Below are 18,583 nucleotides of genomic sequence, written 5' to 3'. Positions count from 1 at the left end.
GAAGGTGTGTAGTGGGAATGACTTACGGTTCCAGTATTATAATACACTGAGTATAGAGGACATTAAAAACACCTTCCTAATATTGAGTTTGCCCTCAGAACAGCCTCAGTTGTCTACAAGGGGTCTGAAAGCGTTCCACAGGGCTGTTGGCCCGTGACACAACTGTGGGTCGGCATTGGAGTCAAGTTAGCTGGATGTCCTTTGGGTGGTGGACCAGTGTTGATACACATAAGAGGCTGTTGCTCTTGACAAACCCAGCAGTTTCATTTGAGCTAAACCGGTCCACCTGGCACCTACCATACCCCATCCAAAGGAATTTAAATCCTTTGTATTGCCATTCTCAACTTTTGGCCAAGACTATGTATTATAATGGAAAGGGGGGGCAGATCAATATTAGGAAGATGTTGTTAATGTACTGTTGAATGTTCCTCTTGGATCATCACACTGACCCATGCAATTTGTTATAAACTACATACTCTTGACGTGATGAGTCATCATTACCGCCCCAGTCTGATGTAACGCTGACTGATTGGTTACTCTCTGATCAAGTCATCTCAGACCTTGTGTATTAGTACCTACAGTATCACCAGGGTTTAATTCTCACTATTTTCCCTCTAGCTCTCCTACACCGGGAAGCCCTCTTGCACTCCTGTTTGGTCAGCAAGGAAGTGGGACGTCTCGTTGGAACTGGGGAAAACCAGGCCAAGTCTATTCAACCCTGTGACTGTTTTGATGTATAAATAAATCTACAAATTAATGCTCGTTGTATTTTTCTTTCTTGGTGGTAGTAAATCAGACTTGGTGAATTTGGCCATTTTGAATGAACCATGTGGTCTGAATTCAATACTGAACAATGTGACATTTCCTTCATATCATTATGTAGTTATTCTAGGTGATTTTAAACATGCACGCGTAACGGGGATTGACATTGTTCACTGGCTATAGAAAGTTGACTGAATTATTTTAAGCCGTTGTGTTTTTGGGAGGAATTTATTGTGAGATGCATGTTTCGTCATGCAGTGTACTTTAACGATACGGTGGGACAATTTTATAGCTAATATATGGAACAGACTTGGTTTACACTGATATCAAAACCGCTAAAGATGGTGGCTAAATGAAGCATTCATCCAAGTAAATTCCGGTATATCTAACGGGTGGTATCATGGACATTAATGTTCCAGTTTGTAGTCCCGAAAACCCCCGAATGAGTTACCTCTGGTTCTTTCAACCATACCTACGGTGGACACAATCGGGTTTTTAAACCCCATCTGTTGGCCGTGAAGCGCAGGGGTAGAGAATTTGGGCTCACTACAAGGTATGAGCGTTTGCGCTTGAGGCTAGTTTCCCGGACACAGATTGAGCCTTATCCGGGACTGCATTTATATTAGAATTTTGGTGAATAACAGGAGAAAAAAGACGTACTGTACAGTTCATATTGCGTGCCGTTTAGTACTGGTCTGCGTCACACCAGCCATATGGGACCGATCATATTTTCCTGTCGAGCATAAATTGGCTTTTAGGAGATTCTACATTTTGAGATCAGTTAACTTGACCATTATAGCAGGGGCTTTTAATTTCAGTACAAATGCTTCAATTGTATGACCGTTAGCTGATCTCAGAAAAAGGTTTACGCCTGAATTTACCACAGATCTTGTTTTCAGTGTTGATGTCAAAACATTTTCCCATAGGATTTGTCCAACGAACCGTGGCGGAGTTGGTGCCCAACAAGATGCCATTACTAACTGCTCTCTATAGCAGCTGGGTCTGGTCTACCTAGTTAATTGAATGCAACACATTTTCCAGCGAATGATAGTCCCGCTTCCCATCCGTCTCAAACCTCATTGTGCCATTTGTGTGATGTATTGTCTCCACCTTCTTGCCTTTTGTGCTGTCGTCTGTGGCCACTAATGTTTGTACCATGTTTTGTGCTGCTACCATGTATTGTTGCTACTATGATGTGTTGCTGCCTTGCTATGTTCTCTTAGGTCTCTCTTTATGTACTGTATTTATTTTGAATCCCAGGCTCCGTCCCCGCAGGACGCCTTTCGCCAATTGGTAGCCGTCATTGTAAATAAGAATTTGTTCTTTTGCCTAGTTAAAGGTTAAATAAAAAAATCAGCGCACCTTTTTTCTAAATCTATCCTCTTCTAGTTAGTAGGATACAATACCTGTATGTTTCTAGTGGTGAACTGGGATAGTGCAGCAGAACACCACTGGATAGAATACCTGTATGTTTCTAGTGGTGAACTGGGATAGTGCAGCACAACACCACTGGATAGAATACCTGTATGTTTCTAGTGGTGAACTGGGATAGTGCAGCAGAACACCACTGGATAGAATACCTGTATGTCTCTAGTGGTGAACTGGGATAGTGCAGCAGAACACCACTGGATAGAATACCTGTATGTCTCTAGTGGTGAACTGGGATAGTGCAGCAGAACACCACTGGATAGAAAACTTGTATGTCTCTAGTGGTGAACTGGGATAGTGCAGCAGAACACCACTGGATAGAATACCTGTATGTCTCTAGTGGTGAACTGGGATAGTGCAGCACAACACCACTGGATAGAATACCTGTATGTCTCTAGTGGTGAACTGGGATAGTGCAGCACAACACCACTGGATAGAATACCTGTATGTCTCTAGTGGTGAACTGGGATAGTGCAGCAGAACACCACTGGATAGAAAACCTGTATGTCTCTAGTGGTGAACTGGGATAGTGCAGCAGAACACCACTGGATAGAAAACCTGTATGTCTCTAGTGGTGAACTGGGATAGTGCAGCAGAACACCACTGGATAGAATACCTGTATGTCTCTAGTGGTGAACTGGGATAGTGCAGCAGAACACCACTGGATAGAAAACCTGTGTCTCTAGTGGTGAACTGGGATAGTGCAGCAGAACACCACTGGATAGAAAACCTGTGTGTCTCTAGTGGTGAACTGGGATAGTGCAGCAGAACACCACTGGATAGAATACCTGTATGTCTCTAGTGGTGAACTGGGATAGTGCAGCACAACACCACTGGATAGAATACCTGTATGTCTCTAGTGGTGAACTGGGATAGTGCAGCAGAACACCACTGGATAGAATACCTGTATGTCTCTAGTGGTGAACTGGGATAGTGCAGCAGAACACCACTGGATAGAATACCTGTATGTCTCTAGTGGTGAACTGGGATAGTGCAGCAGAACACCACTGGATAGAACACCTGTATGTCTCTAGTGGTGAACTGGGATAGTGCAGCAGAACACACTTCTACGTCTTTTGGTATTTGCAAAATGCATCATATGGGGATTTCTGTATTTTGAAAGTAACATATTTTGAGAACTTGATTATTGAGAAGCAAAACATTTTGGGACTATGTTACAATGGACTAATGAAACAAATACCAAAAGATGGTTTTTGGATGGAGTTTTCCTTCAACTGGTTTCTAGAACTCCCTGGAAAACTGTATTTTATGGTATTATTCTGTAGTGATGAAATTAAAACCTTTTCAAGACATGAAGTCAAACCGTTACACACCAACACTAACCATGGTGGGGTGACTGAATTTAATATAGTTACACACCAACACTAACCATGGTGGGGTAACTGAATTTAATATACAGTTATACACCAACACTAACCATGGTGGGGTGACTGAATTTAATATACAGTTACACACCAACACTAACCATGGTGGGGTGACTGAATTTAATATACAGTTACACACCAACACTAACCATGGTGGGATGACTGAATTTAATATACAGTTACACACCAACACTAACCATGGTGGGGTAACTGAATTTAATATACAGTTACACACCAACACTAACCATGGTGGGGTGACTGAATTTAATATAGTTACACACCAACACTAACCATGGTGGGGTGACTGAATTTAATATACAGTTACACACCAACACTAACCATGGTGGGATGACTGAATTTAATATACAGTTACACACCAACACTAACCATGGTGGGGTGACTGAATTTAATATACAGTTACACACCAACACTAACCATGGTGGGGTGACTGAATTTAATATACAGTTACACACCAACACTAACCATGGTGGGATGACTGAATTTAATATAGAGCTACACACCAACACTAACCATGGTGGGGTGACTGAATTTAATATACAGTTACACACCAACACTAACCATGGTGGGGTGACTGAATTGAATATACAGTTACACACCAACACTAACCATGGTGGGATGACTGAATTTAATATACAGTTACACACCAACACTAACCATGGTGGGGTGACTGAATTTAATATACAGTTACACCCAACACTAACCATGGTGGGGTAACTGAATTTAATATACAGTTATACACCAACACTAACCATGGTGGGGTGACTGAATTTAACAGTTACACACCAACACTAACCATGGTGGGGTAACTGAATTTAATATACAGTTATACACCCAACACTAACCATGGTGGAGTGACTGAATTTAATATACAGTTATACACCAACACTAACCATGGTGGGGTGACTGAATGTAATACAGTTATACACTAACCATGGTGGGGTAACTGAATTTAATATACAGTTATACATTAACCATGGTGGGGTGACTGAATTTAATATAGTTATACACCAACACTAACCATGGTGGGGTGACTGAATTTAACAGTTACACACCAACACTAACTGAATTTAATATACAGTTATACACTAACCATGGTGGGGTGACTGCATTTAATATAGTTATACACCCAACACTAACCATGGTGGGGTAACTGAATTTAATATACAGTTATACACCAACACTAACCATGGTGGGGTGACTGAATTTAACAGTTACACACCAACACTAACCATGGTGGGATTACTGAATTTAACAGTTATACACCAACACTAACCATGGTGGGGTGACTGAATTTAACAGTTACACACCAACACTAACAATGGTGGGGTGACTGAATTTAACAGTTATACACCAACACTAACCATGGTGGGATTACTGAATTTAACAGTTACACACCAACACTAACCATGGTGGGGTGACTGAATTTAACAGTTACACACCAACACTAACCATGGTGGGATTACTGAATTTAACAGTTACACACCAACACTAACCATGGTGGGATTACTGAATTTAACAGTTACACACCAACACTAACCATGGTGGGATTACTGAATTTAACAGTTACACACCAACACTAACCATGGTGGGATTACTGAATTTAACAGTTACACACCAACACTAACCATGGTGGGATTACTGAATTTAACAGTTATACACCAACACTAACCATGGTGGAGTTTTCTTCCAGCTGATCTTCTCTGAGCTGGAGATTGCCCAGCATGCTCTGCTCCACTTCACCGGTGAGCGGAGCTACCACCTTTGATATTGATTAACTACACATACTTCACAGCCTTTGTACCAATATCTGCTGCAGCCGAGAGGTTTTTGGGGCTCCAAGACTTCACAGCAGAAGCACTACAAGACTTTTGTCACTAGGAAATGTCCTGCCCTCACAGGAGGATTCTGAGGCTGTGTTGGACCTGATTAGAATGAGGTTTTACAGAAAAGCAGGTTGATTTTGTTTAGTTCATTTCTTTTTTGGTAGTTTGTGTGATATTTGATTTATTTTTACCCATATGTTATTTTTGGGGATCCTTATCCACCCACACAGTAGGTGGCGGAATGCACATTTAATTGTTGTGAATGCCATTATACCATAGAAGAAGAGAGAGAGACAGACAGACAGACAGACAGACAGACAGACAGACAGACAGACTGCGGTCTAAACACCCTCAGGCAGTGATGCCAACTTAGCAATTTTGTTGCTATATTTAGCAACTTTTTTTTCAAACAGCACCGAAAAACAAATGTAGCTAATTTTAAAAATGTATTTGGAACTTGTGGCAACTTTTGAAAAATGACTCAAACGCTAAAACGCACATATTTTCCCTCTAAATGACACAAAACCGATTTTCTCTGTCACAACACACGTGCCTGGCTGCAAAAGTGCATTGTGAGTGACGTCAGCAGCAGGCCAGCAGCAATTTCAGCAAATTGCAAATCATTGTTGGCTGACTGCAGCAGCAGTAGTATGTGTTCGAATAGATCTTGAACAGAACTTACAACATCAATCAACATGTCTCAATCAAAATTGTACAGCCAGAAGTACAGAAAAGAGTGCGAGTCTGTACCTGAATTTAAAGGGTGGCTGAAGCCAGTAATTGGGGATGATTGTTGGGCATACTGTGCGTACTGCAAATCAGATATGCTTGCAAAAATGTATGACATCAAAAAACATTGTGCTACAGCAAAGCATATAAATAAATCAAAACCGTACAACCCCACAACGCAGTCTACATTACCACAGTTGGTTAAAAAAGTGGATAACTGCAAAAGCTACTATGGCAATGGCCACTGCAGAGCATTGTTCGCTGCTAGCATGCGACCATTTAGGTATGGCTTGCAAAGTTGCCTTTTCAGATTCTGTGGCAGCAACAAACTTCCAAATGCACCACACCAAGTGCACAGCAATGATTAGGGGAATACTGGCTCCTTATTTTCTCAAAAGGGTAACATCAGATGTGGGGGATGAGAAGTTCAGTCTCCTTTTGGATGAGTCCACTGATGTCAGTGTCTCGAAATACCTGGGTGCGGTGATTCGGTATTTCAGTGCTAAAAAAGAACCGTTGTGTCCACATTTCTCAGGCTGGTTGTCTGGGAGGGTGGCGATGCCAGATCAATAGCAAAGGCGGTAGTTGAGTTTCTTGAGAAGTGCAACCTTAAAAAAGAGAATCTTCACAGTATTGGCACTAATAATGCGTCTGTGATGACTGGGGTACACAACGGGGTGCACATGATTTTAAAGGTAGAATGTGCATTGCCCAATTTGGTACTCATCCGTGATGTGTGCCATTCTTTACAATTGGCTGTCTGTGCAGCATCCAAAGAAACCATCCCTAGGAGTGTTGAGTACTTAATCAGGGAAACCTACAACTGGTTTTCGATTTCCCCAAAACGGCGCAAGGCGTACAAAGCAGTGTATGCCACCATTAGTTGTGGCCAGAAACCCCTGCAGGTCACCAAAGTGTGTGCCACACGTTGGCTATCGATTGAGCCTGCGGTAACTCGTATATTGAGCCAGTGGGAAGAACTGAAACTCCACTTTGAGTTGACCAAGGCCAGTGAGCGTTGCTACATGGTGGATGTGCTCCACGCCATGTACATGGACAAGACCAACTATGTCTACCTGACATTCTTGAAATCAATCAAGTTGCAGTGAAGTCATTTGAGGGAGAGCAAACAGATCCTGTCAAGCTTTTGGACAATCTGGTACACCTCTTAACATCAATTTGCAGCAGAGTAGTCAACCCTATGGCAAAAATGGATGTCCTGAATGATGCCATTGATGGACATCTCAGTCCATCACCATGTACCAACTCAGTCTTGCGCCAGAGGACAAAAAGGTCATTCGGAGACAGTGCATCAACTACATTGTTGCTTTAAGCACGGAGCTGTAACGGCGGTCCTCCTCCTCTTCAATCGAAAAGGAGGAGTAGTGAGGGAACCAAGGCGCAGCGGGTTGTGAACACATAATATTTATTAAAGACAAGACGAAAACGAACTATACTTGATAATGATACAAAATAACAAAACGAAAGTATACAGACCTGAACGACGAACATACATAAACACGAGAACGCACGAACAGGGAAAAATAGCCTACATGAAATGAACAAACCGTAAGTCCCGTATGGTGCGACAAACACTGACACAGGAGACAACCACCCACAAACAAAACCTGTGAACAGCCTACCTAAATATGACTCTTAATCAGAGGAACGCAAAACACCTGCCTCTAATTAAGAGCCATACCAGGCAACCCTAAACCAACATAGAAACACACAACATAGAATGCCCACCCAAACTCACGTCCTGACCAACTAACACACAAAACTAAACAGAAAACAGGTCAGGAACGTGACATAACCCCCCCCTCAAGATGCGTACTCCGAACGCATCACCAAAAAGTCCAGGGGAGGGTCTGGGTGGGCATCTGACCACGGTGGTGGCTTAGGCTCCGGGCGTGGTTCCCACCCCACCATAATCAATCCCCGCTTCCTTAGCCTCCCCACAATGACCACCCTCCAAATGACCCCACCTAAATTTAGGGGCAACACCAGAATCAAGGACAGCTCTGGGACAAGGTAGCTCAGGACATAGGGATAGCTCAGGAGAGAGGGATAGCTTAGGAGAGAGAGGTAGCTCAGGATAAAGAGGTAGCTCAGGATAGAAGGGCAACTCCGGACTGAAGGGCAGCTCCGGACAGAGAGACAGCTCTGGACTGAGGGGCAGTTCTGAATTACTAGCCGCTTCTGGCTGAGGGACAGCTCATGGCTGACTGACGGCTCTGGGCGCTCATGGCAGGCTGACGGCTCTGGACGCTCATGGCAGGCTGACGGCTCTGGACGCTCATGGCAGGCTGACGGCTCTGGACGCTCATGGCAGGCTGACGGCTCTGGACGCTCATGGCAGGCTGACGGCTCTGGACGCTCATGGCTGGCTGACGGCTCTGGACGCTCATGGCTGGCTGACGGCTCTGGACGCTCATGGCTCTCTGACGGCTCTGGCCGCTCATGGCTCGCTGATGGCTCTGGCCGCTCATGGCTCGCTGGCGGCTCTGGCAGATCCTGTCTGGCTGGCGGCTCTGGCAGATCCTGTCTGGCTGGCGGCTCTGGCAGATCCTGTCTGGCTGGCGGCTCTGGCAGATCCTGTCTGGTTGGCGGCTCTGGCAGATCCTGTCTGGTTGGCGGCTCTGGCAGACCCTGTCTGACGGACGGCTCTAGCGGCTCCTGTCTGGCGGGCGGCTCTAGCGGCTCCTGTCTGGCGGACGGCTCTGTAGGCTCATGGCAGACGGGCGGCTTTGCAGGCTCATGGCAGACGGGCGGCTTTGCAGGCTCATTGCAGACGGGCGGCTCAGACGGCGCTGGGGAGACGGATGGCTCAGACGGCGCTGGGGAGACGGATGGCTCAGACGGCGCTGGGGAGACGGATGGCTCAGATGGCGCTGGGGAGACGGATGGCTCAGATGGCGCTGGGGAGACGGATGGCTCAGATGGCGCTGGGGAGACGGATGGCTCTGGCCGGATAAGGCGCACTGTAGACCTGGTGCGTGGTGCCGGAACTGGAGGCACCGGGCTAAGGACACGCACCTTCATACTAGTGCGGGGAGCAGGGACAGGGCACACTGAACTCTCAAAGCGTACTCTATACCTGGTGCGTGGTACCGGCACTGGTGGCACCGGGCTGAGGGCACGCACCTCAGGACTAGTACGGGGAGAAGTGACAGTGTGTACAGGACTTAGGAGACGCACAGGTGGCTTAGTGCGTGGGGCCGGAACTGGAGGCACCGAACTGGATACACGCACTATAGGGAGAGTGCATGGAGGAGGAACAGGGCTCTGGAAATGCACTGGTAGCCTAGTGCGTAGTGTAGGCACTGTAGGTACTAGGCTGGGGCGGGGAGGTGGCGCCGGAAATACCGGACCGTGCAGGCGTACTGGCTCTCTTGAGCATTGAGCCTGCCCAACCTTACCTGGTTGAATGCTCCCGGTCGCCTGCCCAGTGCGGGGAGGTGGAATAACCCGCACCGGGCTATGTAGGCGAACCGGGGAAACCATGCGTAAGGCAGGTGCCATGTATGCCGGCCCGAGGAGACGCACTGGTGGCCAGATATGTAGGGCCGGCTTCATGACATCCGGCTCAATACTCAATCTAGCCCTGCCAGTGCGGGGAGGTGGAATAACCCGCACCGGGCTATGCACACGTACAGGAGACACCGTGCGCTCTACCGCGTAACACGGTGTCTGCCCGTACTCCCGCTCTCCACGGTTAGCCTGGGAAGTGGGCGCAGGTCTCCTACCTGCCCTTGGCCCACCACCCCTTAGCCCCCCCCCAAGAAATTTTTGGGAGTTACTCACGGGCTTTTCGGGCTTCCGTGCAAGACGCGTCCCCTCATAACTCCGGTTCTTCACTCCAGTAGCCTCTGCTCTCCTCAGTGCCTCCACCTGTTCCCATGGGAGGCGATCCCTTCCAGCCAGGATCTCCTCCCATGTGTAGCAACCTTTACCGTCCAATACATCGTCCCAAGTCCATTCCTCCTTCTTTCGCTGTCCCTTACTCCGTTTACACCGCTGCTTGGCTCTGGATTGGTGGGTGGTTCTGTAACGGCGGTCCTCCTCCTCTTCAATCGAAAAGGAGGAGTAGTGAGGGAACCAAGGCGCAGCGGGTTGTGAACACATAATATTTATTAAAGACAAGACGAAAACGAACTATACTTGATAATGATACAAAATAACAAAACGAAAGTATACAGACCTGAACGACGAACATACATAAACACGAGAACGCACGAACAGGGAAAAATAGCCTACATGAAATGAACAAACCGTAACAGTCCCGTATGGTGCGACAAACACTGACACAGGAGACAACCACCCACAAACAAAACCTGTGAACAGCCTACCTAAATATGACTCTTAATCAGAGGAACGCAAAACACCTGCCTCTAATTAAGAGCCATACCAGGCAACCCTAAACCAACATAGAAACACACAACATAGAATGCCCACCCAAACTCACGTCCTGACCAACTAACACACAAAACTAAACAGAAAACAGGTCAGGAACGTGACAGGAGCTGCAAGCAAGGCTCCCAGACAACCTTGAAGCCTTGTGAAACATGGCCTTGTTCAGTGTTAAGGAAACGCTAAAGCACAATAAAGGCACCACTGAAATTATTAAAGTAGCTGAGCTACTGGGATACCAGCCCCAAACAATTGATTAAATTGTTTCCCAATGGAGAAACATCCATTTGTTTAGGTGGGACTCAACTGAAAATATGGTCGAGTTTTGGAGTGAAGTCAATAACTACACGGACTCTTCCGGGTCAAATCCATTTGAAGAACTGTGCAAAGCTGCACTCGCTGCCCTCTCCTTGCCACACTCAAATGCGGAGGTTGAACGGCTGTTCAGCCAAATGAGTGTGGTCAAGTCAAAGTTAAGAAATACAATGTCACTGCACACTCTCACCTCCATACTCCTGGTGCGGTATGGACTGAAGCTGGCTGGTGAAACCTGTTACCAGCATAAACTACCAAGTGAAGTTCTGCAGCAGTTTGGCACCACAGCAGCATACAGCTTTAAGGCCGCTCCATCCTCTACTGCTGGTTCCAGCTCCGTGACAATGCAGTTGGACAGTGAAGAGGATTTCCTTGCCAATCTATGATCCATCATATTTACAGTACGTATGCAAGGAGTGGGCTTTCTGGAACTGGCGGAGACACACAGCTGATGGTGGCAGTGTGTACTGCAGTGGGTGCGAGAACAGTGGCAATATCTGAAGGAAACTATCGAGCAGCTAGCCAGCCAAGCAGCACAACAACCGGGGGAGAGCTGGAGAGAGATGCCTAGCACATACATCATTATTTGAGTTAAGTTGCTTATTCAATAAGATAGCATATACACCTTGTTATTTGCCTGTACCTATAATTGTTGATCAGTTAGGTAGCATGTTAACTAACTACCAATACACTGCTTAAAACTATGATTGTTCAGAATGTGTAGGTTTACTAGTTAAAAATAAAATAAAATGTAATTGTTCAATAATGTGTAATTGTTCAATAATTCAATGTGTTGTGTTTAAAAATAAAAATGTGATAATATAAAATGTGTTGTGTTTATATTACTTTTACAAATAAAAGTATATGATAATAAACAAACAAATCGAAACTAACAAATGTCAAATCATATTTTTCGCCAAGATTATTTTTATATGTTTTTTTTTTCATGTGATATTTATATATATATTTTTTCTCTTCTTTTATTTTTATTAACAGTAACATGCAAAACATAAACATAACAGCCAGAGGGATTCCACAAAGAAATGATAAAAAATAAAAATAAAACTCATCCACATTATATTTTTATTTTTTTGACATTTTGTTTTGTATACGTTTCAAAGACTCTAAATAGTTTTCCAAATCAGATAAAAAAATTAAGAAAAGGGCCTTTTTCTTCATACATTTTGATTTGTGTATGAAAAATGTTCCAAATAAAATAAAGAGATTTATGACATATTCACATTCAATTGTGGAATCAGTGTAGAAAAATAATGTCAAACTTAGATTTCAATGGTTGTATGCAAAATGAGGACAAGATATAGTTTTACATCAGTCCAGAACACTTCACTATATAACAATGACAGAATAAGTGTTCAATTAGAGTCTACGTAGTGACGCAGTTTTACGTTATTATGTAATGACGGCATCACGCAATGACATCACAACGTCTATTAGCAACAAATCAACTTCCTCTGGAAATTAGTTGGCAACACTGAGCGGAATGCGGCGAAAGCACCTACCGGTAACTTAGCATGCAATCTAAAGCCATCATTTTGTTTCAACTCCTCCACTGATCTTTAGAATTTACCCTAGACAAATTATGGACTTCTAGTATCAAACATGTTTTGTTCTGATTTGTTTATTTCATGTTCAAGCCGATATCTGGCTGTTAGCATTGCAACGTCTTTCGATGATGAGAATTTACACAGACCTGTTCTGAATACCTGATTGTACTTTAGTATTTCTGATGAGAGACTTGCAAATGTATTAGAATTTTTTTAAACAAAAAACGTGTTTCGAAATGCTGCGTTCGCAGAACACGTGTCCGCATCTAGCTAGGTCACATGAGAACCTACGTTATTTAATGGCTGGCTAGCTACCGGGGTTGTAACTACAATTGGTGTTGACTTTATATTATTTTCTCCTTTCAAGATGCCGACGACTCGAATGTGCTGCTCTGGTAAGCAACATATTACTTAAATGCCTGCTTACGTGGTGGTTTTACTTAGCAACTAGCTAACCACGTGCCATGTTAGCTAGTATGCTAGCTTGCCATTTAGGTGTGACCGGACCATCAGTCGTTATAAACCCAACGTTAGGTCTCTGCTACGGTGATGATAAAATGAACTCTCTCTTACCGAATCAGTCTTTGAAGAAGAAACTTCTTTACCAGATTCTGAGTAGCAGTTGGCCCCTGACTCGACTGTCGTTGCTGCGCTAAATGCATCCTATTCTCAATAGTGTACTACTTATTAACGTTGATCTGGTCAGAAGTAGTTCACTATTGGAAATACTTTTCCATTAGCGACGATATCAATGTCGGGTTCTATATGCCTGCGTGTTGCCTGTTCATAAAGGGACCTCGCTAACTTTCCCCTGATCAACAGAAATGCAGGACAGATGCCAGGGAAGTCCAGCAGACTGACACGTGAGTGCATTGCCTTACCACCGGGATCATTAGATGTGTTCAGCTTGTCAACCCTTCGCCTTTAAGAGATTCGCCAGGGCCCTTTATCTAATTCCCAAGTAAATGGATACAATTTCAGTGTAAAGGTAGATTTGTAAGTGAATATTAACTAGCATTAGCGCAGCTATTAAGAATATGGTTCAGCTAGCATGCTAGAACATACCTGTAGACTTCCAGTCGTTATGCTATTTTTTTGTTAGCATTGGCTTGCTAAACTACATTCAATTTACATCAGTTTGACTCTGACATAATATATGTATCCATGACTTTATCTGGCTGGGGAAGTAGGTAAAGGTCCTGTGCCCTAAATCCCTAAGTATCTTAGTGTGCACTTGGAAAACTGTCATGGATTTTCAACTAAATAGGGACGTGCACTTTGGGGTGGACTTTCAGGTGGTAACTGACTCACACGTGACTGGCTGTAAATGATGAATCTTCATGACAAGCATATATCAGATTTTTGGTGATGCTAACTTTGATCTGATGGCCTCCTTGTGCTGTGTTCCAAAGCCTCTTGTAGTAATATACAGACTAGTAAGTCACTAACATGGATGTGTTCTTTGCTCAGGTCTGCATTACTTGTGACATGACTTCCTGACTTCAAGGCATCTGAACAGAATCTCCACTTGGAGTTCCATTCTGGAATAGGAATGTGTGCTGGTGAGTTCCATTTGAGTTTATTCACTGGTGTTCAGGACAGTTCTAATGGCACCATTTCTATATGGTCACTACCTCCGGGCTTTATATGATGATCCATTGACAAGCATATGTCTGATTATTTTGTGAAGCTACTGTTTATTCTGATGGGCTCTATTTAAGAACTTTCTATCTTCTCATAGAAGCCAGGCAAAAACTAACATTTATTTTGTGATTCCTTCTTTAGCATTCAGACCACGAGACTGATGCGCTTTGTGGAAATCCAGGTTGGTGAAATGTTAAGACACTAGTACCCCACTTCCCTTTATAGTGCACGACCTTAGACCAGGACCCATGCACTATAAAGGGAATAGGGTGACTTTGGATGCAGATATTTTCCCCTTTTTGCTGGCCAACTGTACAAGATGGCTACCGGGACGTGCTACAGTCCCAATGATGATGAACTTAGCTCACTTTGAACCGATGTGAAACGACATGAACTACTGAGTGACTGTATATAATGAAGCGTTTGTATGTTTAAATGTTCTTTACAGCTAAACACTAACTTCCTTTGTCATTTTAACAGACGTGGGGATGAAGTTTCCTGAAGGGATTAACACTACCTTACCTGGTGAGTTCATCCAACAAAGATTAAACTGGGTTCCCCACTACGGGTAGGATTGGTCTTCCACCAGTATACATGTTGGTGGAAACCCAAATGGCACCCCAATCTGTGTGAACTGCTCCTCAGTGGCGCAGGGGTCTAGGGCACATCCGGCTGTGATTGGGTGTACCATCGGGCGGCTCACAATTGAGTACGGACAGTCGGCCTCGTCAATAAGTTGTCCACTGCATAGGGACTGGGGTGCCATGTGGGTTGAGTGACAGAACTCTGTGGAACCAGTCACTTGAAGATAATACAGTCCCAAGGATGACAAACTAGCTCACTTTGAACCGATGTGAAACGACATGAACTACTGAGTGACTGTATATAATGCAACAGTTGGTCATCGATTTCTCAATCATCACACTAATAAAATGTTTACCTTTTGTTCTTTAAAGTTTGAGTGCTGTGGTCAGTGGAATTGCAGCTTGGACTCCAACATATGGGTAAGTTGTGGTTCTGAAACTGTCCTAAATGGTGCCCTCTATAGTACACTACATTTGACCAGAGCTTTATGGGCCCTAGTCAGAAGTAGTGCACTAGAAAGGGAGGTCTTTCCCAGAATAACAATCGTTCTCTGCAACCACATGATAAACCTTTTGGAATCTCGTTTGTCTGACTTCCTGTTGATGATAAATGACCTGACACCCTGCAGAGTAAAGAACCCTCGCTTGACTGTCTTGTTGCAGCCTAGTTTCACGTCCTCCATTTTGTCTTACAGTTGACTGTCCTGAAACAAGATGGCTGTTCTGAGCTGCTCTAAGCTATGCAGGTAAGGATCCATCCAGTCTAAATGTATATTTTAACACCAGTGTCTTGTCCTGGAACTGGTAGTTAAAACATTCATTAAGTTTATTGTATAGATATCTACACAGCGTTGCCAACTTTTACTTGTATAGTTTAGCTGAACGTAACATGTTTGAGGGATCCCGTCCTTCTGCTGAACATGATGAATATTCTCTTTGGAATCTCGTTCGTCTGAACTCCTGTTGAGAAAAGGAATAGCTGACTTCAGCAGAGGGCTACGTAACCTGTCATAAAGGCTACATATGTAATGTTTAACCCCTCCATGTGCCTGCCTGGTATCTGGTCCCCATCCAGACTTTAACCTGAAGCATATGTCTTCGTAGGTTCTTCTGTTTGTGGCTGAACAAGGAGCCGTGATGCCAACTAGACTGGTGAGTTTTGGTTAATGAGTACGTTCGGTAATGAATCTAGTCATTGTATCTTAACCAGAGCCTCTTCTTTAGCCACAAGCTACAACCAGTCTAGTATTAACTGACTGCAAACAGAGTGAACGGTTGATGTTTGGTAGTCGTGGTGACTCTGGCTCCTAGTGATGACACCATCCTGAGGTCATCAGACCGTTCACTTTTGCATTTCTAAAGTATTTAAGAGAATGCACGTTACATTTGCTATATGATGTGATGTTTTTCACTGTTGAAGCACATTGCAAATGCCCGTTACATTTGCAATATGATGTGATGTTTTTAACTGTTGAATCATATTGCAAATGTAACGTGCATTCTTTAAATACTTTAGAAATACAAAAGTGAACGTCCTGATGACCTCAGGATGGCCGGGCAGTGATAGTGGTTCCTCTCCATCGCTCGTTGCGTGAAATTTCATCATGTCGCTTTTTCCTCATGGTACCTCCCCGTTGAAACATGTTGCAAATGTACAAAAGTCAACTAGCAAGTGTCAACAAAAGTCAACTAGCAAGTGTCCATCAGTCAATTAGATATTTTCAGACACCAAACTGATACCATCTGACTCCAAACTCACTTTTTTCCAACTCCTTTAGAAGCCAACTATCACATATTTCAGAGCAGGCCCAAAATTCACAGCGCCTTCCATGAATGCACCAAAATAGCATTCTGAAATCACCACTAAAATGACATCACCATAGTCTCCAGGCCGTGCCGAGTTCAACGAGATGCCCCGCTTGACCGTAGCTCGCTCGGTCTGAGCACAGTGACAAGAAAACGGACCCTTTGACCTCAATGACAATTTTATTTGCTTTTGGGAGACAGAGAGAGAACCTTTGACCTCAGGAATGTTCTTAAGGTCCTCCCGATCTGTGCAAGCCTAACCTTGACCATGTGGCATTAACCCTTAACAGTGAAAACAGGTTTTTACATCTCACAGTTTACATTGACATCTCTCCATAGGAATACATTGACTGCACCTCCAAATTCAACCTGAAGCCTATGTGGGTTATGAAGGTCTTATGAACCTGTCTTTGATGTCAGTCCATCAGGCCACCATAAGGTCTACCTGTGTCGATTCTAAGCTTCCTGGAGCAACCGGAAGTGGTTAAAATCACCCTAAAAGTGTTTGCAATACCCAACCTGCATGTTGAGAGAAATAGTGCATTCAGCCCTATGTAAATCAGTCATTTTTTAACATACAGACTTAAAACTCAGGATTCTGTAACAGCATACTCCAGTGAGGATATGTGTTTACTTTCAGCTTCCTGTGCAAACCGGAAGTGCCATAATTGGTGTCAAAAGAGCTGTTTGGAAGGGTTAAAAAAGTCAAATATTTCCAAAACTTCATATTTGTGATTAGGCAACCCTCCTGAACTGTAAATCAGTCATTAGTCCCATCAGATTTCAAAGAAAAATTTGCACACCCAAACAGAAATGATGGAGGGACACACTGAGGGGCTAAGAGGCAGACAGTGCCTGCGGTAGTTACTTTTTTTCCAACTTTTAAAGAACCGTCAGACCTAGAGTTCTGAAACTTTACAAACCTGTTCTAGACCTCAGGTCGATTGTGCACGGTGAGTTATGTGGCTCTAGAAGGTTCTCGGACCGATAAAAAGCCTCGTGTATTTGCAATGTGTTCAATTCATTTTGAGCTCAACGAAACTGGCGACATTTAGAAAAGTCCCAGAGTCTCAAGACTAGGTGCATTGAAACCGGCTCGGCCCATAGAGACAGACCCCAACAAGCCTGTTCGATTTTGTATTTCTAAAGTATTTAAAGAATGCACGTTACATTTGCAATATGATTCAACACATCATATTGCAAACGTAACAGTGTGTGTTACGTTTGCAATATGATGTGTTGAATCATATTGCAAACGTAACAGTGTGTGTTACGTTTGCAATATGATGTGTTGAATCATATTGCAAATGTAACGTGCATTCTTTAAATAAACCCTATGTGGGTTATGAATGTCTTATGAACCAGTCTTCAATGACAATCCATCAAGCCACTATGAGGTCTACCTGTGTCGATTCTAAGCTTCCTGGAGCAACCGGAAGTGATCAAATCACCCTAAAAGTGTTTTGCCATACCCAACCAGCAGTTTGTGATATATAGTGCATTCAACCCTGTGTAAATCAGTCAGTTCTTAACGTATAGACTTAAAACTCAGGATTCTCTAAAAGCATACCCCGATCAGGATAGGTATTTACTTATAGCTTCCTGTGCCAACCGGAAGTGCCTTAAGATGGTGTCATAGATGCTGTTTTGAAGGGTTAAAAGGTCAGAACTTTTCAAAACTTCATATATGTGATTAGACAACCCTCATGAACTGTAAATCAGTCATTTCTCCCAACAGATGTCAAAGAAAAGCTCTCTCACACAAACACACACACAAAAAGCAAGGATGGAGTGAAATAGTACGGTGCTTAAAGACACACAAAGCCTGCAATGGCATTACTATTATCTCCAGGCCGTGCCGAGTTCAACGAGATGCCCCGCTTAACCGTAGCTCGCTCGGTCTGAGCGCAGCGACCGTTACAAGAAAACGGACCCAAATGACCTTTTGACCTCAATGTCAATTTTATTTGCTTTTGGGAGACAGAGAGAGAACCGTTAAGGTTAGAAGCCCAATTTGACCTCAGGAACACTCCTAAGGTCCTCCCGATCTGTGCAAGCCTAACCTTGACTGTGTGGCATTAACCCTTAACAGTTAAAAGAAGGTGTTT

At 43.9% G+C, this 18,583-nt stretch overlaps 4 non-coding genes across 4 annotated transcripts; all 4 read left to right on the top strand.

The window, feature by feature from the left end:
* The first annotated feature begins 476 nt into the window (after positions 1-476).
* On the top strand, positions 477-550 carry LOC139561951 (small nucleolar RNA SNORD31). Its single transcript, XR_011672270.1, has one exon. It is a non-coding gene; the product is annotated as a small nucleolar RNA SNORD31 (small nucleolar RNA).
* Positions 551-14,427: 13,877 nt separating this feature from the next.
* LOC139561940 (small nucleolar RNA SNORD29) lies at positions 14,428-14,491 on the top strand. Its single transcript, XR_011672259.1, has one exon. It is a non-coding gene; the product is annotated as a small nucleolar RNA SNORD29 (small nucleolar RNA).
* Positions 14,492-14,902: 411 nt separating this feature from the next.
* LOC139561943 (small nucleolar RNA SNORD29) lies at positions 14,903-14,965 on the top strand. Its single transcript, XR_011672262.1, has one exon. It is a non-coding gene; the product is annotated as a small nucleolar RNA SNORD29 (small nucleolar RNA).
* A 620-nt stretch (positions 14,966-15,585) lies between these two features.
* Positions 15,586-15,657, top strand: LOC139561947 (small nucleolar RNA SNORD30). The gene has a single exon (XR_011672266.1). It is a non-coding gene; the product is annotated as a small nucleolar RNA SNORD30 (small nucleolar RNA).
* Positions 15,658-18,583: the final 2,926 nt, after the last annotated feature.

The sequence above is a fragment of the Salvelinus alpinus genome, chromosome 31 (genome assembly GCF_045679555.1).
Source record: "Salvelinus alpinus chromosome 31, SLU_Salpinus.1, whole genome shotgun sequence".
In the NCBI taxonomy this organism is placed as follows: Eukaryota; Metazoa; Chordata; class Actinopteri; order Salmoniformes; family Salmonidae; genus Salvelinus; species Salvelinus alpinus.
This window is presented reverse-complemented; position numbering and strand designations above follow the sequence as displayed.